This window comes from Plecotus auritus, assembly GCF_963455305.1.
Source record: "Plecotus auritus genome assembly, chromosome: 2".
Lineage (NCBI taxonomy): Eukaryota > Metazoa > Chordata > Mammalia > Chiroptera > Vespertilionidae > Plecotus > Plecotus auritus.
The window spans coordinates 210605498-210630913 of NC_137771.1; positions in this window are offsets into that span (position 1 = coordinate 210605498).

The following is a 25416-nucleotide window of genomic DNA, read 5'->3' on the forward strand; positions in this document are numbered from 1 at the left end:
GTAGGGTAATTATTCTTACTGGGCAAACGTTTGATTACTGTGCAAAATTTATGCATGTTCATTTATTAAACATTAACTGAGCGCCAGCTCTGTTCCTTGTTTGTTGGTGAGTGGTTATGCAAAATATATAAGGCACACATGCTACTGATAAGGTTATGCCCATGGCTGCCCCTTAATTTAGAGGCTCTGAGCTGGTGTGCAAATAAATAGTAAATAGTATTTTACATAGAAAAAAAATTTTCATATAATAATCTTCAAGTCCTCAACCCATAAATACTTGTAGTTGCTATAAAGTTATCTCTGTTAATCAGAATTCTGAGAGTTAGCATTTAGATGAAAACAAAACTCATTTTTTCCCACCAAAAATATTGAATTTACATAATCTTAGAATCAAAGATGCTAGAACTGAAGGGAACTTTAGAAATCATGTAGTTCAGTGGTCTTCAAACTTGCTTGAAAGAGGCCAGGTGGCTGCCCCAATTGTGTTGGGAGTGTGGTGGCAGTGGTGGGGCAGATTGGCCGAGCAGGTGGTCCCCTGGTGTAACCAGATCAGTAAAATACCCTTGGTGGTGATGGGGTGGGGAGAAGGGGTGGGGAAGTGGGCAGTGCTCTCTGCTTCACATTTAGTATGATCTTACATTATTTATCCAGCCCTTGAGAAACTTGTGTGTGCAAAGCCTGCATTATAGCCTTCCTTTTTACTGGTTCCTCCTTTTCTTTCAATGGGTAACCCCCAAGAAAGGAAGTTCATGTCATTGGCTAATATTTTCATGGCACAAAAGGAACTGTCACCTTAAATGACTTGTACTTTAACGCATTAATTTCCTATGCTATTTTATGTAAATGAGTTCCATGCTCTGTCTTTAGACAGAAATTATTAGTGCATATTTGTAAAACTATTATTTTAAGAACACTATTTGTGATAGCTGAAATTAGAGATCAAGCTCTCCATCTCACCTGCTGTAGATTTCTCACAGGGAAAAGCTAACTTCTACCAACAATACAACCACAAATCTTTTGTAATACCTAGGAAAAATAAAACTAACAAAAACTCATTTGATTGGATAGGAATGAAAGGTGGAGAAATGGTTTCAACTCTTACCTTGTCTGATGCCCTGTCCAATATTGTAACCACTAGACACATGAGGCTATTTAAATTTACATTAATTAAAGTTTTTTTAAAAAATCACTTATTTGATAGTGTCAGCTACATTTCATGTGCTAACACTTTGACAGCTGAGATATAAAACATTTCCATCATTATAGAAATTCTTTTGGATAACACTAACCTAGAGAAATACTGTAAATCGACGAAAATTGCTTGTCATCTGAAGGCATGAAATCTTACTTTTGCTTTGTCTCTTGTCATGGAAGGAAACTGTTATTCTGTGAAAAGAAAATCTAGTGCATTTGTTTTCCCTCTGACATTTCTTTCAGTTGTCATATCTTCCTGTCTGCCTTCTAATGGATCATTCTTCCTGTTCAATCTGCCCATTAGACATGAGCAACCATTTCCATCCGTACCCTTGTACCTGGCTAAACAACTCTTCTACTATCACTAATATTGGCCATAAATTGTCATTCTGTGATGAGAAAAGATTGGATTATACAAACTTCAGGAAAAAAAAATTTCTGCTTTTGATGAGTCTCTAAGAAATATCCTTTCCCTAAAATACTCACCTTCCAAGAATCTAGTCACAGTGCCTGACATCCCAGCATGTTCCTGAAATTTTTAGTTTTGCCTAAGTTTGCTACTAAAAGGAAAATTCTTAGCTACTGTGCACCAATCTGGTTTCCTTTTGTAGCTATTTGTAATCTAACAGGTTTATCCTCCTAGGATTACAGAACCTGGAAGCAAAAGAATTTTGGCAACCAGGAAGGGCGGTTTGTCAGGGGGGAGCTTTCATGAAAAAGCCCGCTGCTTTTGAAATCTTCTGGAGACTTCCTTGCAACAAAAGACAAGACCAGGAAACTTCAGGTTGCTGTTTGCAGCACCTTAGGATATGACAAACCTGGCTTTGATCCTGGAACTGTAACATTCTCTTTTGTGCCCTTAGACTTACCACTTAACCTATCTGAACTTTGTTTTCTATATGTGAAATGGGTCTCAAAGTAACTTATCAAGCCCAGCCAGCGTGGCTCAGTGGTTGAGCACTGACCTATGAAGCAGGAGGTCAAGGTTCAATTGTGGGTCAGGGCACATGCCCGGGTTGTGGGCTCAATCCCCATTGTGGGGCATGCAGGAGGCAGCCGATCAATGATTCTCTTTCCTCATTGATGTTACTATGTCTCTTTCCTGCTCCCTTCCTCTCTGAAATCAATACAAACGTATTTTAAAAAATAAAAGTAACTTATCAAGACCATAGAAGATAGATACAGAAGGGGTAGCTCTGTAGGAAGCACATATTGAGAAAGATAAAAAGGAGTTATTGAGGGGATTACCCACTGTCTCTTTGTCACTTTAAAGGTTTATAAACCTTTGGTTTCGAAATAAAAATGATGAAGATAGTCAATGACTTTTCTCTCTGCTTCAAGTACTTAAGAGTAAGTCGGCCAGTGCCAGAGACTGGCTTCAATAGACTTCAGAAAGGCTCTAGAACAGGGGTGGGCAAACTTTTTGACTCGAGGGCCACAATGGGTTCTTAAACTGGACCGGAGGGCCGTAACAAAAGCATGGATGGAATGTTTGTGTGAACTAATATAAATTCAAAGTAAAGGAGCGGAGGGGAGAGCAAGAGAACCCTCCACTCTTTAGGCTCCATGGGCCAGAAAGAACAGACGAATGGGCTGGATCCGGCCCCTCAGGCCGTAGTTTGCCCACGGCTGCTCTAGAACAAGCATGTCAAACTCATGGCCCGCGGGCCACATGTGGCCCACAACGAACATTTTTCTGGCCCAGCCAGTATAACAGTATGTAAGAGACGTTTTAATAAAAACTTCGTAACTTAATTTTTACAATATCCTGCTACACATAATCTTATAATAATAAAAGCATAATATGCTAATTAGACCAGGCAGCTGAACAACCTTCCAGATGAAGCTGGGCTGCAAGGGCTGAGGCAGCTGCCATGGCTGCAAGGGCCAAGCCCCTTGCATGAATTTCGTGCATCAGGCGTCTAGTCATTAATAACGAACTACAACGTTCACCAATGAGTGATTACTGTAATCGTGTTGCATTCATTTCCCTTACGCGCCTTATGCGCAGGCGCACCATTTCTTTCCTCTAATACTAGCAGCGAGTATTTTGGCAGCGGATTTCCATGTCATTAGTCTCAGACTGAATTGTTTGGTGTGTGCAACAGGACATGTTTTGCTTTCGGAGAACAAGAAAAATAGGTTTATTTGCGTTACGCTTATTAATTTGTGCAGTTATTCAGTGTCTGGTAAGTTAATGTTCAAGAAAAAATATTAATTTTTATTAAAATGTTCTATTATTTTATGTTAACGATTACTCATTTATTTCAGCCCTTTGTATTTAGCATGTCTCTATCAAAATAAACCTACGTTTCTATGGTAATTGAAGCTTTTGTTTTTTTGTGGCCCACATACACTTAAACCTTGTTTATTTGGCCCCGTTAGACTTTGAGTTTGACATGCTTGGTCTAGAAGGAAGTTTCCATGGTGTGTGTGATGGTCTCTGAGAATGGGCTTGCCTGGGGCAGAGAATCATTAATTATTACCCAGGAGGGCTGGAAAAGTGGATTGGAAAGTGGGGCTAGAGATAAAAATGTAGGGCTTGGCAGAAGTTGCTTTTTTGTCTCAGTTTCTGGCATCTGACTGGTTTCAATATTCTGAAATATTGAAGGTTTCTGGACCTTCAATAGTCATTTCAAATACAACAGAAAATAAGTGAATATTAGGAACCTATTCCTGTTATAAAACAGACATATCCTCTGCATTATAGATACCTATTTTTTTTAGTTTAGAGAGAGAAATATCTAAACAAAAAATTTTACAAAAAACATGATGTAAACCACAATATGAAGCAGTGGGGGCATAGGGATATCTGTTCATAAAAAAATCCCCAAAACATAAACAAACCTCCTCTGTAACATACAACACCAAGTGGATGTCTTTCCATGCAGCCCTGTCTTAAAAACAATGGTTAATTTATTGGAATATTTCCCTGTGTTCGTTCTATCATATCTTTTAACATAAATCATTAGAATCAAATTTAAGGGTTAAGTTATGACTGTCCCAGAAAATTACAGTAATATTCTACTTGACCAATGATCATTAATCGGTAATCTTACCCTTATGGAGTCCATCAGAAGGATACCAAGAGAACACTTCTGATTCATATATGGCTGTCAGAAAGAGGTCTTTAAGATCATTGTTTATTATTTCACTTTTACTTTATACACAACTGTAAGAGCCTTTTTGCTCATTGTTTGTTTTGCTGTTCCATAAAGACTGAGTCATGTAGCAAGTGAGAGATCTGAAGAAATCAGGCACTTTGGAAATAGTAGTTGCCCAATAAGAATTAGGGAGAAATCTGAATTTTGAAAAAGAATGCAAAGTAGATTTTGTTAACAATACTGTTGTCCCAAGAGCAAGACAACATGGAGTGCATTTTAAAGATTTTCAAAATGATTAGATTGGAAAAAGAGGCATCTAAAGTGATAAGCTTCCACTATTTGGAGTTTTCACTTATATAGAATACTAGAGGCCCAGTGCACGATATTCATGCACTGGGGGGGGGGGGTGTCCCTCAGCCCGGCCTGAGCCCTCTCACAGTCCGGGACCCCCCAGGAGATGTCTGACGACAGCTGAGCAGGCCTAAGCTGGCAGGCGGACATCCCCCAAGGAGTCCTTAGCACTGCCCTGGTGGCAGGAGCTGCACTCGCCAGCTGTGAGCCCAGCTTCAGGCTGAGCAGTACTCTCCCTGTGGGAGCATACTGAGTACCACGGAGCAGCTCCTGCATGGAGCGTCTGCCCCATTGTGGTCAGTGCATGTCCTAGCGACCAGTTGTTCCACCGTTCGGTTGATTTGCATATTAGGGTTTTATTATATAGGAATACTTTTATTGGTGATGATTAATAAATGAGATATTAAGGGGGTCTGGGTGAAAAAAGGTGAAGGGATTAAGAAAAATAAAAACAAACAAACACATAAGCAAATCCTCATAGACTGACAACAGTATGGTGATTGCCAGAGGGAAGGGGGGTGGGAGGAGGTAGAAAAGAATAAAGTGGAGATAAATGGTGATGGAAGGAGACTTGGTGTGGTGAACACACAATACAACACACAGGTGATATATTATAGAATTGTATCCCTGAAACCTATATAATTTTATTAACTAATCTCAGCCAAATAAATTCAATTAAAAATGAGATATTATTAAAAACCTTTAGACATAAGTATTTTTGTCTTCAAAATAGTTGCCTCTGATTTCTAAAACCTTGCAACCAAGCTATATGTTTTTCTCTCTGGTTCCAATATCAGATGAAAAGCCTGATTTTTTATATATTTTTTTATTCTTTATTGTTTAAAGTATTACATATAGTATTACACATGTCTCCTTTTTCCCCCATTGACCTCTCCCCGGCCACCCTCCCCGCCCCCCCATCCCTGAACATGCCCTCATCCCCCTAGTGTCTGTGTCCATTGCTTATGCTTATATGCATGCATACAAGTCCTTTGGTTGATCTCTTATCCCTGCCCGCCCCCCAACCCCTTCTTTCTTCTGCAGTCTGATGGTCTGTTTGATGCTTTTCTAGTCTCTGGATCAATTTGTGTTCATCAGTTTATGTTGTTTATTATATTCCACAAATGAGTGAAATCATGTGATAATTATCTTTCTCCGACTGAAAAGCCTACCCTTCAAGGAGGATTTTATTGAAAATAAAGTTCCTGTCCCATGCTAAGTTCATGTAACAAAAATAAAAATAAAGGGTTCTGGACTCATTTAAAGCAAGTTATTTTTTAAAGAGTGACATGTGATTTACATCTAATTTATCTCATACAGGAAAGAGGAACCTAAGAGTATGGACCAACAACTAAAGAACTAAAACCCTAAAAAAAAAAAAAAGAAAAATCTTCAGATCATCATTTCCAATTAAACACAATTCTAAAAATATACCTTCCAAAATAATTACAGGAGATTCCATTTCTTAGGGAGCAGTTAATTTTCAAAGAAATGAAATTTTTAAAAAGCCAACAAAATGTATGTGAGCCTATAATGTAGAAGTAATAATAGCAACTGTACTATGAAGACTGTGAAATTAAAACAGGGTTCTCTTACTGGAAAGCAAAGCTCCAATTTAAACTATAATGTTAATAAATATTTCATCCCATTCCATCCTCATTTTGAGCCTTAGTTCAGCCTCTTTGCACTATTTCAAAAGTCTGCTAAGTAAGAGGTTTCCCTGTCTCTCACTTTTATTTCTTCCAGTTTATCCTACTTCTTTGAAAAGATTAATCTTCCTTTAGCAGTGCTATGCTATAGCATTCTCACACTAAGAAACCTCCAAAGGCTCCCAGTTTTAATTGAGGGAAGATAAACCTGTCAGGCTGTACTATGAATTCTTCTATTCCAGTGCTTTTCCAAATGAGTTTTCTGAAATCCTAATGATCCAAAGTGATGCTTCGAGAGTCTCGTGAAATTTTGATCCAAGCACAACAAATGACGAGATTACAACTATTTATTGCCTAGTCCTCTGCAATTCAAATGTCTAAATGCCATGATATCAGAGGATTGTAGGGGTAACTGTGTTAAATTTAAACTTAGGGAGTAATTATCACTCTGAAATAGTTTCTATATGAGTGTTCTGCATAACATTTTATTTAGCCCTGGCCAGTTTTGTTCAGTGGTTAGAGTGTCAGCCCGCAAACCAGAGAGTCGTGGGTTCAATTTCCAGCCCCACTAGAGGTGCCCATTCAGGAGGCAACCAATCGATGTGTCTCTCTCACGTCAATGTGTCTCTTTCTCTCTCCCTCTCTTCCCTCCCTTCCACTCTCTATAAATCCCCAGGCGAGGATAAAAAAATATATTTATAAAAGATTTTGAACTACTAGAAGAATTTGGGAAAAGTTACTCTCCACCATGTCTATAATTTTATCACCAAACATGCCATAGTTTCCTATATCTTCTATAAAGCTTGTTCTTCTACCAGAAATTCCCTCCTCTTCATGCCTTTCCCCATGTTTCCATGGTAAATCTTTGCATGGCCATCAAAGCCTTTCTGATCCATTTACCCAACATTCTCTTGACTTTGTATCATGTTTATGGAACCCATTGGATTTTTCTACCCTGGTTTTATTCATACTCCATACTAGGCTTATTTTTCTTGAGGGCAGGCAGAAATCATGTCTTACTTTGCATCAGTTAGTAAGTGATCAACTTTTTAAAGAAAGGCATCTAGTACTAAGATTTCTGAAAATAAAAATAACCACTATTAGCACTATCACATCACATTTTATAAATTCTATAATTTAAGAGCAGTGCTATTTCAAGAGCCCTGTCCAATGACTAATACTAGTATGCTCTAATTAGTAAAGTATTTAAATTATGATCATTTCACAAGGCATATGCAAAACCACTAATATTTTAGAGTGATTTGATGATATGAGGAACTATGATTAGTGACAACAAGAATAATAAAAACAATAATTTACTGAATGCTTATAATGTGCTCCATCTTTCCACATATTTTCTCATCTCATTCTTACAGTTCTCTCAAATGAGCAGCAAGAGATGTTTTTCTTTATTCCAAGAGGTCAAGTTATTTGCTTAAGGTTAGAGCAAGTAGGAGAGTCAGAACTGAAATATGGGCTGTGTGGTCCAAGAGTTAAGGTTCTTTCCAGTTCATCGGACTATCACTCAGAATGGAAACAAGGAAAATAACAAAAGTAATGGCGTCTGCATGAATTCTTCATGCAAGAAGCTTTAAATATTATTATTCAGTACATAGAATTTGAGACACTTCATGGTCATTTAAAAATTCTTGCTTTAGGATTTTCCAAGAAAACACACCCACTTGGACTGAAACCTGCCTTCCTCAGTGACTGAGCATTTCACTCCTGGCTGAGAGGCAGACTGTCCACCAGTGCCAGTGACAACAAAAGGCAAACATTGAAAAATAGAACCGTTATAGCATTAGTTACAGATGTGAACTTAAAACTAACGCTGCTTCTGAGAGAACAAGAATAAAGAGAAAAAATACACAGTAAATACTAGTAGATTTGAGAGCAAGTCTGGTATTGCTAATTGAATGGTGATTAAAGCAAAATAATCAGACTTCCCATCATAGCAGAGTGGGTTAGAGACATTGATCACGATGCTCTTCAAGTATATGAAAGTTTCAGATTTCCAGCTTGCAGCCAGCTTGCCTCAGAGCTTGAATGAACGCCAACAACATGAGTCTCCTTGAGAGACCTATTGACTCTTCACCTCTTCACTGATGCGACCAGGTATCCTGAGTCAGGCTCGAGTTTACCTACTCTTCCCAGTTGGCAGTCTTTCTGATTTTAGTCCTAGCTTTAAGCCCTTTGACTCTGGCTAAAAACGGGTTGCCTCATTTCACAATACTTAGCAATTCAAAAGTTGACCTTGGGCCATTGAGCTAAATTTTCACTTTGGTGGGTCCTATGTAAGTTTCATATCTTTCATAACTTTCACTACTCCTATTTCTTACTGAAGTGTGATCCTATAGAGTTTGAATTCCCAAATATAAGTAGTAAAATAACAGTAGCTGCAATTTATTAACCTCCAGCTATGCTGAAAGTAGCTTCTGTGAGTATCACCTTGAGACAATCCTAAGGGTACCACCAGGAAGAGCCCGAACAACAGCAAAGCCCAGGGAAGGTGGTCTCTGGGGAGAGGGGAGCAGAGGTACAAGTGTTAACTAGCCCCATGCTGAGGGTTCAGTTCCAATTACCCAGAAAGCAGTTCTAAACTATTTATGAGCCCTCCTTCTCCCTTTCTGTTTCTCTCCCACCCCCTCTCTTTTCCCCATCCCTCCCTCCCTATTCCCTATTTTTCCTACTGATCTTCCTGACCTCACCTCCCCTCTCATCCTATCTTGATTGATCTGAAGTAGGACTTTTCATTTCATGCCAACATCTTTCCAAAGTCAGAGTGAGCAGAGCCACTTTAGACCATGATACTATCAAGATAACCTTTTTCAATGTACAAACAAGAAACTCTGGCCCAGCTGGTGTGGCTCAGTGGTTGAGCATTGACCTATCAACCAGGAGGTCACAGTTCGATTCCTGGTCAGGGCACATGCCCGGGTTGCTGGCTCGATCCCCAGTAAGGGGCTTGTGGAAGGCAGCTGATCAATGATTCTCTCTCATCATTGATGTTCCTCTCTCTCTCTCTCTCTCTCTCTCTCTCTCTCTCTCTCTCTCTCCCTTCCTTTCTGAGATCAATAAAAATATATTTTTATAAAAAGAAACTCTGTAAATAGGACACCAATGTAATCACTACCCACTTAATAAGATATCACTTCAATTTAGGAATGGAAGATGATTTGTATGTATTAAATGTAGCCATCATTTTTTTTTCAAAATGGAAAAATTATAACTAATGCTTACTAAATTTTATTTTACATGAATGTCCCCATATAATCTTCAAACTCAGTACCTATCAGGCAATAGGTATTATTATTGCTCTTAACTGACAAGTGAGGGAATTGAGACTTATAGAGATTAAGCAATTTGTCCAAGGTCACCTAGCTGGTAAGTATTCAGACCCTGGACTTGAAACCAGATGCTACTAACAAAAAGAAGAAGAAGACGAAGAAGCTCTTAATCACTTACACTGCCACAGATTTTAAATTATTAATTTTAAGCTACATCTGACACCCTTTTGGTCAAAAACCACTTCTCCTAAAGCTATTATAGAATAAACTGAATGAAATGCAAAATGCAGACTGGTCAAATTTCACAGAGAATTAGTTTGGGTCAATAATAAAGTCAGTTCCAATAATAAACTCTACTTGTATTATATTTCACCATATTATGAAAAATGGCTTTTTTCCCCTTGTAGAAATCTTTTCATTTGCTGTGTTAAGGTGGACTACAACACCATATACCAATTTTCCTGTTAAAGTCTTTCTGCAGAAATGTTCTTACACCTGGAAAAGCAAGGATTTGTTTCTGGGGGAAGTAATAATCTGCTGCACTTGAAAGAGAACATCTCCTTGAAAACACGGGCATGATGTTCTTACATTCAATACTATGCTCCCCTTTGCGTTTGTATTGGGAGCTGTGCAGTGACATTGAGGATTTATTTATCTATCATATTTTTATTGAGTATCTCCTGTAGGTAAAGGGTTTCTGACAATAAAAAGGTCATATGGTCTAGTGTCAGACCTTACTTGCTCTAGCCAGTCTCACCATGGCAACAGACTTGCATATCAAGTTAACCCCTCTATTCCTGAAACAATATGATCAGGAGCAAGTATATCAGAAGCATCAGCCTCCACCTCAGGTAGAGATGAAGAGAATTACTTGTGCAGCCTCAGACCAAACAATGGATTTCACCCATAGAACCATAACCCGCCTATCACCACTGTCCGGAAACTCTCACTGCTGTGTTCTTTGTCCACTGGGCTGAACCCCTGTGTATGTACACTAATCTAATCTAATCTAGGTTTTCATATCCTTTTAAGACACTGTCATTTGGGGCACTGGATACTTTTGGGGAGCTCATCTACATTGGGAATCAGTTCCCTTAACCACAGTCCCAACTGGCCCCACCAGTTGGACATCTTAGCATGCCTCAAGCTGAATTCATTTACACGACACTTATTTGTTAGAAGTATAATAAAACCTACTAGTAAAGCTCATCTGGTGTGTGATTATAATCAGTAGACCCACTTCTTCAAGTAAAATTTAATGGGTGAGCTCAATTAAAAACAACAACTAAATAGAAGTAAAGATAAAGTTAAAACAATAGTATAGAAATAAAAAGGTCCAAGATTTCTCCCTACTGCCCACCACTATCCTTCATACACACCTATACAAGGTCTTTAGAGCACAGTCTTAATGTTCCTGATTTATTCCAACTAGTCCTGAGCTGCAGGTAACTTGTCCAGAGTCACCCGACTAGTAAGTCTGGGACCCAAAACTCAAACCTAATGTATTAGTTAGGGTTCTCCATAGAAGCAAACAAAACTAATAATATGTGAGATAAAATAAACATATATATCACACACACACACACACACACACACACATATATATATATATATATACTAGAGGCCCGATGCATGAAATTAGTGCACAGGGCAGGGGGATGGGTGGGTGTCCCTCAGCCCAGCCTGCACTCTCTCCAATCTGGGATCCCTCTCACAATCCAGGACTGCTGGCTCCCAACTGCTCGCCTGCCTGCCTGCCTGATTGCCCCTAACCACTTCTGCCTGCCAGCCTGATCACCCCCTAACCACTCCCCTGCCAGCCTGATCGACATCTAATTGCTCCCCTGCTGGCCCAATTGCCCCTAACTTCCTTCCCCTACAGGCCTGGTCGCCCCCAACTGCCCTCCCCTGCAGGCCTGGTTGCCCCCAACTCCCCTCCCCTGCAGGCCTTGTCCCTCCCAACTGCCCTCCCCTGCAGGCCTGGGTGCCCCACAACTGTCCTCCCTTAAAGGCCTGGTCCCCCCAACTGCCCTCCCCTGCTGGCCTGATTGCCCACAACTGTCCTCCCCTGCTGGCAATCTTGTGGCAGCCATCTTGTGCCCACATGGGGACGGCCATCTTTGACCACATGGGGGTGGCCATCTTGTGTGTTGGAGTGATGGTCAATTTGCATATTATCTCTTTATTATATAGGAGATATATATATATATATATATATATATATATAGAGAGAGAGAGAGAGAGAGAGAGAGAGAGAGAGAGAGAGATTGATTGATTTGATTTTAAGGAATTGGTTCACTTTATTGGGGGGGACTGCTGGTAAGTCTGAAATTTGCAAGCCAGAGTGGAAGGCTAGAGACCCAGGGAAGAGTTGATTTTGCTGCTCACATCTGACAGAATTATCAGAATGACCTCTCCTTGGGGGAAGACATTCTTCTTCTATTAAGGCCTTAAATAGATTGAATGAAACCCACCCACATTTTAGAAAGTAATCAGCTTTACTCAAAGTCTACTACTGACATAAATGTTATTCACTTCTAAAAAGTACCTTTACAGCGACATCTAAACTGGTTGGTGTTTGACCAAATATCTGGATATCTTGGTCTAGTTAAGTGGACACACAAAACTCACCATAACACCCACAATTCTTAATCCTAAGTGCTATATGCTCTTTCTGTTATAAATAAGGTCTTAGGACCCACTAGGAGAGAAAGGACAGGGTATATGCTGCATGTTGTTTACCCAACACTCATATTCCTCTCCTTCCTAACAAAACATAACATTACTGTGTGAAAGCCAATGAGCCTACCTAAAATATTAAACTCTTAAATTATTCCTAGAGCTACTCTAGGCCAGTGAAATCTATGTAGAGGTTATTGCATGAAATTTTGGGAAAGCTCTTTAAAGGAATGAGCTAATTCAGCTGGTATGTGCCTCCTGCTCCAAGCCTCACCTCCACCCCCTTTCTATCCTGGCCTTTTTCCTGTCCTTTTTCTTGCCTGGAATTTAGACGTGGTGAATGGAGCTAGAACATGAATCTTGTGATCACAAATGTCAAGAAGATCAGACAACTAAGTCCTAACATTTTTGAGCTGATGCAGCTATCTCCAGATTTCTTATTACATGAGCAGACGAAAATATTCCTTTTTTTAAAAGCCTATATTAATACATGCAGTCTAAAGCATTAATTGATATGGACAAGGACACAGATAACTACAGTGAAGATCTTGAAAACTGAGCAATGATGACAATTTTGAAACTGTGCCTAGGGAAATGAGGCAGAAGAAACAGGGTTGAAATAAGCTAGACATGGTCTCATTTAATGCTTGCAATAAGCATCCCAATCTTTTTTTTTTTTTTTTTAAAGGGGTAGAGCCATTTGTTCAAAGCCACTCAACTAGTAAAAATGTCAGAGAGTTCTCATTTTCCCTGAACTATATTACCAACTTGGAAAAAAACAACACCTTATAGAAAGACAATAATTCTTTGCACTACCTCAAGTTGTTGGGGGAAGTATAGGCGAGAGTTAATACCTGGGGCTTTTAGGCACATCCAACATGATTTGAATAGATTCATTATGCCAATTTAGCAATGAATACCTGGAAGCTGAGGAACTTTGGTGGTAAAATAACCAAAGAAAGTAAAAAAAAAAAAAATCAGCATTTAGTTGAGCAGTTTTTCAAAACTATTAGCAGAAATATTGCTTTAGACGACAGCATTTATAAAAATGGTGGATTCAATTTACAGTGACCCAGTTAGGGGAGCCCGCGGCAGCATGATAATGAAACCAGCTTCCTTCGCAGTCCTGGCAGTCCAGGCCCGGTCCTGTACCTTTTTGTGGTCCTTTGCGATTTGGCAACCATACACGTGTAACTCTCCAAAAAGGCAGAGAAGGGCCAAGGAGCTGTTCGGTCACTGTTTAATCATGAAACGCTTTTCCTACTCAACAGGACAATTGTATAAGAAGAGACTGCTTTCCGTATTCACCACAATAAAGCACTTCATTTTAAAAACGTTTTTCTTTGATGGCTCCATGACTTTGTTTTTTAAGTTACAATATTCTGGAAGCTGAAAAATACATGAAATCTTCAGGTACCATGAAAACCACAAAAGTTTTAGAACTTTCATATGAGACATTCGAGGTATGCTCATTTTTTCCCCCAAAGGAACTACTTTCTGAATGTTTATTTAGAAAACAGTAATAATTACAAATATGACAGAAACAACCCCAAATTTTCCAGATCTCCTCAGAACACACATACATATCGTCAACATTTAGTTATTTAAGTTTAAGACTTTTATGTGTGAGAATTCATAAACAACTTAGTCTTACTATATTTTAATGTTCTAAATAGCACTGTAATCTTGTAATATTGTTACTATGTTTAAACTACTTAAATATATCTATTAAAATAAGGTTAAGGTTTAAAAATAATCTATTTTTTACATGCCAACAAATTTTCTGATTATATTCAAAGATTATTTGCATACTTATATAAAATTAAAAATAGCTTGAAAACTCAGCATTCTTAAAAAAGGAATATCCTCTAATGGCCCCTCTCAGCATCTTTAGTCCATAGCACAGTATCTGGTATATATTTTGTAGTCAGTAAAATTTAGAAAACTAGTAAACTTATTGAACCACTATGAATTATTTTATTATCTGTTAAAAACTTATATTGATCTTGGAGAGAATATAGGAAATTTTAACTATCTAAAAATGATAATGTACAATACAGCATACGTAAAAAATCAAATTAATCAAAGGTTAGGACCTATTGGTTATAGGACATTTTGAGATGTAAGGCTAAGTATCCCATGAATATCAGCAGTATAAAATCCTGTGGGTTTTTTTGTTTGTTTGTTTGTTTTTTGAAACATTTTATGTCCTAAACTGGTAACCTCTGAATGGGAAATTATTATTATTATTTTTGGGCTTAGTTATATTTACCTTAGTACATATTTAACATCTGTCAATGGAGAACAAATTTGTTCACATATACATGTAAACTTTGCCTGGGACGCTCCCTCTTTCTTTGTCCCTTTCCTGGTTTCCATTCACAACAGCACGTCCCTTCTGCCTTTTCAAAAGGACAGCTCTACTTGTCCTTCTCCCCCAAGCATTGCTGGGGCCAGATGACATTGTTGCTCCCCACTGTCACCCAGGCTCCATGGTTCTGCAACAGCATCTCACCAAGACCGTCTCCTTTGCAGCTTCTGTTCACTGAGACACCTCCTGCAGTCTCAGTGTCTACAACATCAACACCTGGATGGAACTCTATATCTTATACTGGAATCCCTCCAACCTCCTCGGCCCAATTGTTCAACACTAGCAGGGACACCCTAGTCGTCACTCAAAATGGTCCTTCATGATAAATTCTGGAACCTGCCTCTCAGTCCACAAGATCCATCTCATGTCATGAGTTTCCACACTCCTACGGAATCTGTTGCTTTGTCCCCATTGTGACTCTCTTTCTAAGCCCTTTGAACTGTCCTCAGGTATGAGAAACCACATTATTTCCTTGGCCTCATTACCCACTTAAAGATCCCATAATCACTTAAACTTATTTTTCATTATCCCTTTACCTAATTCCCCAACCCTGGACACACTCCACAGTCTATTTTCTCCACTCATATTCCATGACTACATGGGGCTCCAGGATGTCACACAGTGATGTGTATTGGATGGATGTCACGCAGTGATTTGCAGTATATTGCAGGGACTAATGTATGCTCCCTGCCCTCATATGGGCTTTCTGTGTTGTTCAGTAATATTTGTGATGTCACTGGTTTATATTCTATTGACTTCAGCATTGCTTGTGATCTACCTAAAACTTAATCGTGACTCCCTCCCTCTCAGCAGGTGACCATTACACTCCTTTCATTAAGAGGATTTAGGCTGTTTAACATAAATCCTCCATGTTTCTCTTATAACATCAAATGGTCTCATCTCATTATCCTTTTCTTTCCTTCTCCTGTTTTAGAAGGAAAGAGACCTTTCCATTTTCCTTGCTAAACCACACCACCTATGTTTTTGAGCCCAATTCTTCCCATCTCCTGAGCACACTGCCTTCTCATTCTTTTAATCCCACCTCACTTGCTTTTTTTTGTTTTGTTAATTCCTTTCTTCTCCTTTGTTAATGCAGGCCCAAATTGTTACCAAAACAAAGCAAACTTTCCTTATTATTGCTTTCAACTTAAAAAGCCATCCACTTTCTCTTTTATTTCATAGCCTTACTCATTAAAAGGTAGTCTGTTCTTTCTGCTCCCTCTTCCTTCCCTGGCGTTCTCTCTCTTCAGCAACTCAGACTCCAGACTTCCCCTCACTGGTCTATTGGAAAAGTTTCCTCCCAGACAACCACACAAATCCCCATGTCCAGTGTATCTCCCTAAACTACTCTTAATTTTTAAAAAAAATGATTTGAGAGAGAGAGAGGAAGGAGAGAGAGAAACATTAATTTGTTGTTCCACATATTTATGTATTCATTGGTTGTTTCTTATATGTGCCCTGACTGGAGATCAAACCCTCAACCTTGGCATATGGGGACAATGCTCCAACCAATTGAGTTTTCTGGCCAGGGCTTAACTTTTAATCTAACACCATAGACCACTCTCCTTCTCAAATATTCAACTTATCTTATTAACAAATAAACTGCTACTACAGTCAGTACATGCAATATAAAGATAAACATTATATGATCCCTTTCCTTAAGAAGCCCATAGACCAGAGATGGAACACAATACTGAGGTTGTGAATGAGAGTTCTTAGAAAGGAGAAAACTCCAGTGATCAGTCTGCCAGGGATTGATTTGAGAGAACACGATGATATGAGGGGACATAGAGCTTGAATGGCCTCACCAATGTGGCATCTTCAATGTTGGTCTAGGACAAGGCATGTTTGCTGGGTGAAGAGGAAAGTGGGCATGTTTGCTGGGTGAAGAGGGAGGTGGGCATGTTTGCTGGGTGAAGAGGAAGGTGGGCATGTTTGCTGGGTGAAGAGGAAGCACCTCATTATGCCTGAGGTGCTTGCCTGGCATGCTTTGGAAACAGCAAAAAAGAAAAATGTATTTGAGTAGATGTAGAAGATCAGACATGTAGGGTGCTTTAAAGGGACTAGAGAGCATTGTGAGGTCATATGTTGAAGGACTTTTTAAACCAAGTAGAAGAGGTTACAAACTGTCCCATTGGCAGCAGGGAGCCAACGGAAACTTTAAAGATGTAGAGCTTCATGATGTGATTTGTCCAAAATACAATAGATCATAGAACCTCTAAAGCACACTCTTCATTTACCAACTTTTGATTAAGGGCACCTTCATGCTCCTAACCATTCAATCTTTAAAATTTAGATATCTATGTCTAGTTTGCTCTTCCTGAATCAATCTCTATAGCTTTGGTACCAAATCCTATCCATTTTATTCCACACCATCTCTTACAATTTGGTTTTCCATTCCTCCCATCTTCCATGTCCAGATTCAAACCTTACCTGTGAGCTCTTGCCTGGAGTTTTGAAGCACATTATGCATTCACATTCCAGCCTTTAGTGTCTCTTTTTTTTTTACTAACATATTCCCCATAGTGTTGAAGTTATAGAATCTCTGCAAAGAGTCACCCAAGATGCCAAACATGTTCTCCATTTCCATCTGATAGGAGAAGGCCTTTATTTCCTTTTACTAAACCTTTGTTGGGCACCAACTATCTCAGAGGCAACTGTGTTGGCGCTTTGTTGTCTTATTTTATATTTGCACTTAAAAAAATAATACCTTGTTAACACCAGAGCATGTCTTAGCTATACATGTGAACTCTACCAGCATCTCTCTCTCCTGAGTCCCCTGCCTCAACTTTAATTTGGTAATTTTGTCCCTAAACACACTGGTAGGTTAATTCCTTATTCTAAGTCAGCTGTATGAGCAAGGGACTAACTCATCCCTGGTACCACCTACTACTACTACTACCAAAAATAAACTGCCGAGTTAGCTCCTTCAAAATGGTGTACATCAATTGGACTCTTGAAGTCATTGAAATTTGTGACTAATTGCTGAACTAACTGGAAGCCTTTAAGAAATAGCTTTGGGGTTATAGGTCCATACATGCTGTCACAAAGGGTAAGATATCCTTCTTTTGTACAGCTGTATAGTATTACAGTGTACAAATATACCGCAGCCTTTTTATCCACTCATATATTGATGGGCATTTGGGCAGTTTCCAGATCTTAGCTATTGTAAATAACACTGCTATGAACATAGGGGTGCATATATTTTTTTTTCTGATTGGTGTTTTAGGACTCTTAAGATATATTCACAGAAGTGGGATCACTGGGTCAAACAGCAGTTCCATTTTTAATTTTTTGAGTAAAATCCATATTGTTTTCCATAGTGGCTGCACCAATCTACATTCCCACCAGCAGTGTATTAGGGTTCCCTTTTCTCTACATCCTTGCCAGCAATTGTTGTTGTTGATTTATTGATGGTAGCCATTCTGGCCAGTGTGAGATGATACTTCATATTATCATTTTAATTTGTACCTATCTGATGATTAGTGAAGTTGAACATTTTTTTCATATGTCTATTAGCCATCTGTATGTCCTCTTTGGAGTATCTATTCAGGTCTTTTGCCCATTTTTAAATTGGGTTACTTGTCTTCCTTTTGTTGAATTGTATGAGGTTTGTATATATTCTGGAAATTAACCCCTTTTAGGGAGGAAACTGGAGGGAACAGGAAGAGATTAAGCAAAGAACTTATATACATATATGCATAGCCCATGGACACAGACAATAGTGTGGTGAAGACCTGGAATGGGGCAGGATTTGGGTAGAGAGGGACAAAGTGAGGGAGGGAGAGATGGAGAACATCTGTAATACTGTCAACAATAAATATATATATTAAAAAGTAAATAAATAAGTTAACATTTACAATTTGGGAAAATTCTCATACAATTAAGATTTGTGGTTTCTGTTGAGAGCACAGGAAATCTGTCAAATCAGAATCAGCAATCTGATGGTCTTAAGTAGAGGAGGAGCAAATTCTTAAAAAGGTACCACTTGTTATTGCCTTTGCATCTCATTTGATTTCTGTCCCCTAATACAATTGTGGGACCAGGGTTGGGCAAGGTGAAGGAAGGTGGGGAGTACTGAGGATGCCTGGGGTTCAATTTCCTGCCATTCCAATGGGAAAGGCTATCAGTATTATAATAAAACTAGAGGCCCAATGCATGAAAATTTGTGCAAGAGTAGGCCTTCCCTCCCCCAGCTGCCGGCACCAGCTTCCCTCTGGCACCTGGGACCCAGGCTGGCTTCCCCTGGGCCACCTGCAGGCACCTGGGACCCGGGATGGCTTCCCTCCAGCCCTGGCTTTGTCAGGAAGGACGTCCAACATCCAGTCTAATTAGCATATTACCCTTTTATTATTATAGATTGTAAAGTTATGATTGTAAAAGAATGGGCAATTTTTAAAATACTTGAGTATATAGATTCTTATCAACTAGATATAGTATTAATAATGTTCTTATTCAACATTTAAAACAACTCCTCAATTTCTACCGATACCTTATTCCCTCATCAGTTAAAGAATAGTGGGCAACAGATGCATTGATAGATGCAATGAATAGTGAGGAGGGACATACACGGGAAATGGACAGATTTCGATACAGAAATTTAAAGCAGTAAACTAAGTTAAGGAATGCCATGGATGGAAAGCCAAGGAAAGAAAATAAAAATCCATTGGCAACTAAGCCTGAGAGGAAATTCCTGGTGTGACAAGAAGCTAAAACAGAAGGGAAAGCAGAGGTTTTGTCTTGTCAGGGGTTTAAAGACACCAGGAAACATCACAGCCTGGACCTGGGGAGCATATAAAAGAGAATTCCCCCAACCAACAAACGAACCCACTTCTCCAAAGAGCTGTCGGAGTTGGCCTTTGGTTAGCCAAGCCACTGAAATAAGGAAGGAGGCAGGGTTGAGGTTTTCTCTTCTGGGTTCAGAAGAGCCACGCTTTGCTGTTCTGGTTTTGAAAGAGCTCATTTCCCTACAAAGCGTGGAGCTGCATGGAAGTTTTCTATTGCCTAAGCCTATTTCCCAAATGTGTAATAACTCAGCATTTGGTGATATAGGAGCCAGCTGGTTTGTAACATTGGTCCTATACCTTTTATTAACATGTTTCCCAGGGACTCATTTGCATTGCCTTAGCTATGGACAACCCTGCAAAGGGAGGGGTTTAGTGTGGGTTATATAGGGAGGAAATAGTGTGGGTTAGTTGACTGGTGGGCTTGTTGAAGTGTATGTGAGGAGAGTAGAGGGGAGGAGAAGACAGGCATCACTAAATCCAGTTAATACAGAAAATGAGCAGTAAGGTTTCTTAAAAACCACTGTTTCCACTTTAAAACTATTTTGGGACTTAGAGCCTCAAAAGTAAAAAATTGTTCTTGCAGAGAACAAAGTTCTCCAAAAGAAAAAAAATGCTAAATCCATATCTTGGCAAAGGATTTTATATTTGAATTTAGACTGAAAATAAATTTGTTTTTGAGACCATATAAGAAAGCCATTTCAGAAAAAAAAAATGGTCAGAAAGTTTAGTTTTCTTATTATTTAAAAAACCCATAGAAATAAAAATTGGTTCGTGTCCTTGTTATGTTTCCATGGATATTACATAGATTGAAAAATTGTAATTAGAAAATGCATGAAAAATAATTCCATGAAGCTTTCACACTTACACTTGAAAATCCACAAAAAATGTACTGACATGATTCAGTAGCCAATACAGGGAGTCATTTTTTTTAAGGTGAACTGAAGTGTGCATTATTGCAGCATCAGCAAAAGGACTCCACAACTGGCACTAATTTTTCTAGAATTGTGGCCAAGTGGCATGTTATTTAAACTACCAAAATTTCACATACATATCTGTAATTCAAAGCTTATGAATTTTGCAGAATATGTGCAATCTGTATACACACGTATATGTATTTGAAAGGTTATATTACTCAAGCCGTAGCCAGTAAGCCACTTTTAAAAAGAGCAATAATTCCCTATAAGAATCAAGCCATTTCTTACTATAAGTATGCAATAGCCAACTTTCACACACAAAAAAATTACTTTAAAAGATTCAGAATTGATGACATAAACAGCACATAGTTTATTGTCCTTCCAGTCCACCCACAGAAAAAAAGAAGTGAATTATTTCAGAGGTATTACTTGAAATCCCTATCACCAGACTTGAAAACTACCATTGCAAAAGTCCTAATCCTCACCAGGGAGTAAAAGAATGTGTTATATTTCAACTTAAAGTTAAATTTTGAAATGCTCCCTACCACTGTATGAAATATGTTTTGAAAATCATATTTAGATTCTTGTGTGCCACTTAATGGCTGTGTGTTGCTTTAAATCATTTCCTGCTAAACAAAAGTTGTAGCCCCTATGTAACATAGTTAATAACACCATAACTACAACATTTTTGCAATAATTTACAATTTTCTGAGATGTTTCACAACTCCTTCGGTTAGAGCTGGCAAATATGATTTCTGTTACTATGCTATTTTTGCTTTTCAGTGAGTGGCAGCAAACAAAATTATATTCCTTCCCTTTTATGGTTTTCTGCAGTGCCCTGGTTTGTAGAGAAGGTATTTGTGAGGTTGCTAACATTCATGTTAAACAGCTTATATTTAACTACAGTTAGTTTGTAGGTTGGGTATATACACACATTTTGATTCTTTGCCATACATTTTGGTAGTTGAAAATAGTAAATGACCATGCTTTCTTCTTATTTACTTTTATTACTGAAATTGTGGCCTCTTTGTAGCTTTAGAAACATTTGTTCCTATGAAAAGGAGCTCAGAAATATTGACTGATATGACAATTAAAGCTCAAGCAGTCAATAATTTTTGTTTACTTTAAATAATTCAGAAGCCAAAAAAGGAAATCAGCTCACTTTGCCAAAGTGCAAGGCATTTTAGGCTTTTATGAAGAAAGAAGTAAACACTCATATGAAAACAGGCAAACCGCTTTAAAAAAAAAAAATGGAAAGGGAAGGTTTTTATCAGAGGACATGGAAGCTTGTCATTAAAAATGGTAGCTGTTCCCAGAAGTCTGTTTGGCCAATGCCAGAGACTCTCTCAGCAAAATAAGAGAAGCATGCTGCCCCTCAAACACTCCTCTATCCATTTCTTAAAAAAAATTGAGCAATTTTTAAAACAGGAGTGAAGTGTAGAAGCCATGCTGGCCATAGTTATGTTTGAGTGATCTTTCTGATCATCTCCATCACTGCTCTACCCAGGCATCTAGGCCGCCAGGCCCCCAGCTGTGGACATGTGACAAATGCAAGCAATGGAAAGCATTCACTACAGGATGCCAACAGAAGCTCTGACTTCCGTTCTCCCATGCTTTCACCAAACATATTGACATTGTTTACAGATAACTAAAAAAAGTGAAAATTGATTTTCATGAGAGTCAAAAGGGGCCAAAAAGGCATTGGTGACAAGAATGCACAGTATAATTTGCCTTCATACAATAATATCGTAAACTCCTAATGTACTCCTCAAAATAACTCTTTATGGAATGTATTTGTTGAGCCAACCAAAATAATTCTATAACTAGCAAGTATTTTAAATGATTGAAATTTGAGACAATGCATCCTTTCCTATGCAATTTGTTATCTTACAAAATAAATATTTTCATTCATTGTTTTTACTAAATGCAATCTTATCAAAATGAATAGTCCTCTGTTAATAGGAATTTTTTTTAAGCTAAGCATGTTCTTTTTTAAACTAATGCATGTTTTGTGCCTACATGTATTTGTATGGCTGTGTACTAGATAGGAGCTAATTAACTAGACTTTTCTGGTCCCTGGTCAGTTGGATTTATACTCTTATAGACCTCTTTGTTAAAAGTAAATAAATGTTTTAAAATGATCATTATAATAAATTATGGAAACATCCACAATACAGTTCTATATAATCAGGGGCTACAGTTAACCATGATACTTTATACATTTCTTAAATGTCTAAATTTTTATTATAACTGACATGTAACAGTATATCTTTTAAAAGCTTAAAAAAGTTTTTTTTTAAAATATATTTTATTGATTTTTTACAGAGAGGAAGGAAGAGGGATAGAGATCTAGAAACATCGATGAGAGAGAAACATCGATTAGCTGCCTCTTGCACACCTCCTACTGGGGATGTGCCTGCAACCAAGTTACGTGCCCTTGACCAGAATCGAACCTGGGACCCTTCAGTCCGCAGGCCGACGCTCTATCCACTGAGCCAAACCGGTTTTGGCTAAAAAAGTTTTTAAAGCATATTCTTTCCCATTCTCAAAAACAATTAACCTCATGTGATTTTATTATGCTTTGATTTTAGAAACTGTATTAATTAATCTTTTAGAACATGGAAATTCATGATTTTAAGGCAGCAATGGGCTTTAAGAAATTGTTGAGCTCAATTGCCTTCATTTTTCAAATTAGAAACTGATGTTAATGAATGAATGAAAAAAATGTCTGGATTCATACAGCAGGTATGAATAAAGAGTCTACAGAGTATTCTGAATATGAAACAATAAAATAATCCTATCTAATAAAAGAGAAACATGCAAATTGACCCAACAAATATGGCAGTGGCCACAGAGCTGGAGCAAGCAGGAGGCTTGGGTTGCCCCCAGCGATGGAGGAAGCCAAGCTTCCTGCCCAACCCAGCCGGCCCTGGCCTCCGCTCAAGGCTACAAAGTTTCAATTATAGAAGATAAATAAATCCCAGATACCAGGGCCTCTGCTTGGGTCACGAGGGGGTGTGGCTGGCCTGCAAACCACCACAGGCCTCTCGCTCAGGCCGCCCCACATCCCAAGGGACCCCCCCACCTTGATCCAGAACACCCTTCAGGGCAAACCAGCCAGCCCCCACCCGTGCACCAGGCCTCTATCCTATCTAATAAAAGAGTAATATGCAAATTGACCATCACTCCAACACACAAGATGGCTGCCCCCATGTGGTCAAAGATGACTGCCCCCATGTGGATACAAGATGGCCACCACAAGATGGCCAGCAGGGGAGGGGAGTTAGGGGCAATCAGGCTGGCAGGGGAGTGGTTAGGGGGTGATCAGGCTGGCAGGCAGAAGCAGTTAGGGACAATCAGGAAGGCAGGCAGGTGAGCAGTTGGGAGCCAACAGTCCTGGATTGTGAGAGGGTGCAGGCTAGGCTGAGGGACACACCCCTGTGCACAAATTTTGTGCACTGGGCCTCTAGTTATAATATAAAATCTGAAATTTTCTTCTTTCAGTGAATATATAACCCTCTATCCATGTACCATACATATTGTATAAGTTTGGGACCCAGTATTCCACTTCTTTAAAAAATGCTTTTTTATATCATCCTATATAATAAAACCCTAATATGCAAATCGACCGAATGGTTGAACAACCAGTCGCTATGATGTGCACTGACCACCAGGGGGTCAATGCAGGAGTTGCCCTCTGGTGGTCAGTGCGTTCCCACAGGGGGAGCACCACTCAGCCAGAAGCCGTGCTCACACTAGTGACCGAAGTGGCGATGATGGGGAGTGGGCCTAAGCCTGCAGGCGGACATCCCCCAAGGGGTTCCAAACTGCAAGAGGGTGCAGGCTGGGCTGAGGAACCCCTCTATCCCAGTGCACAAATGTCATGCACTGGGCCTCTAGTGGAAATATAAAGATACAAGAGTCATTTTTATTTTCAGTTGCCTCAACAGATATTTTTAGAAAATGGAATGTCTTTCAAATGCTAGCAAAAATGGCATTTGAGTAAACATTTTCATAACAATATAACATGAAGTTATACAACTGTTAATCCTGAGTCACTGAGTGATACTGACTTTTTGATATTTTAATTTCTTCTGGTGCCAAATCCATAGCTGTAAACTCTATACTTCTTTCAAATTATTAAGTAAAAAATTGTGAGATTGAACATGCATTATACTATGTGTTTTCTCATTAGTCTTATTTTGCAAGCAATGGTAATTTAATAGTTATTCATATTGTGGTTCCTTTCATGGGGGTGTTGTAAATAAACATATATAAAAGGCAAAAGGTAGGTATGTAATGAAATATTATGCAACCTTTAAAAACTGTGTTTTCAATCATTGTAGAATGACAAGGGGAGAAGATGATATATTTTCAAATGAAATAAGCCATAAGAACACAATTATACACACACACACACACACATGCGTGCGTACATCATGCAAGATAATACTTAAGAATATTAACAGTGTAGGTTTCTTTCCTTGGTTGCAAGATTTTGGAGGGCTTTTTCATTCTAAAGAAAATGTCTATGTTTTAGTATTTTCTACAATTAGCTTATATACCTTTATAACCAGGAAATATTAAAGCTAATTTTAAAGAAATATAAACATAAAAAACTGAATCATGGAATGTGATTAAGCACGAGTGATTTCAGACTGCTTCAACTTTGCATGCAGACAGCATCTTTTCTCCAGGGAATGTTAGGATCTTGGCTGGTGTATATTTTCTAGGGAGGTAATGAGACAGAGGACATTTTTTTCTTCTCTCAGTAAAAGATTACAAGCATTGCAAAGCGGAAGAGACCAGTGGAACAGGAAACAAAAGTAAAAGAGTTAAGATAAGGTGCCGTTGAGAAAAACAAAAGAGAGTTGTTAACAAGTAGTAAAAACATTTTTTGAGGGTGTTGGCTTAGAATGTTACTCAGGGGAAAGTAGAAGAAAATCATTTCTGTAACATCTGCAATGTGGCAGAAACTATGCTTCTGTCACTTAATTCTCAGTTGTGGCACATTGGTCTGATTATTCTCAAATTAATTAGATGTGGTCACCCTGGCATGTCACCCAGAAAAGTAGCGTGG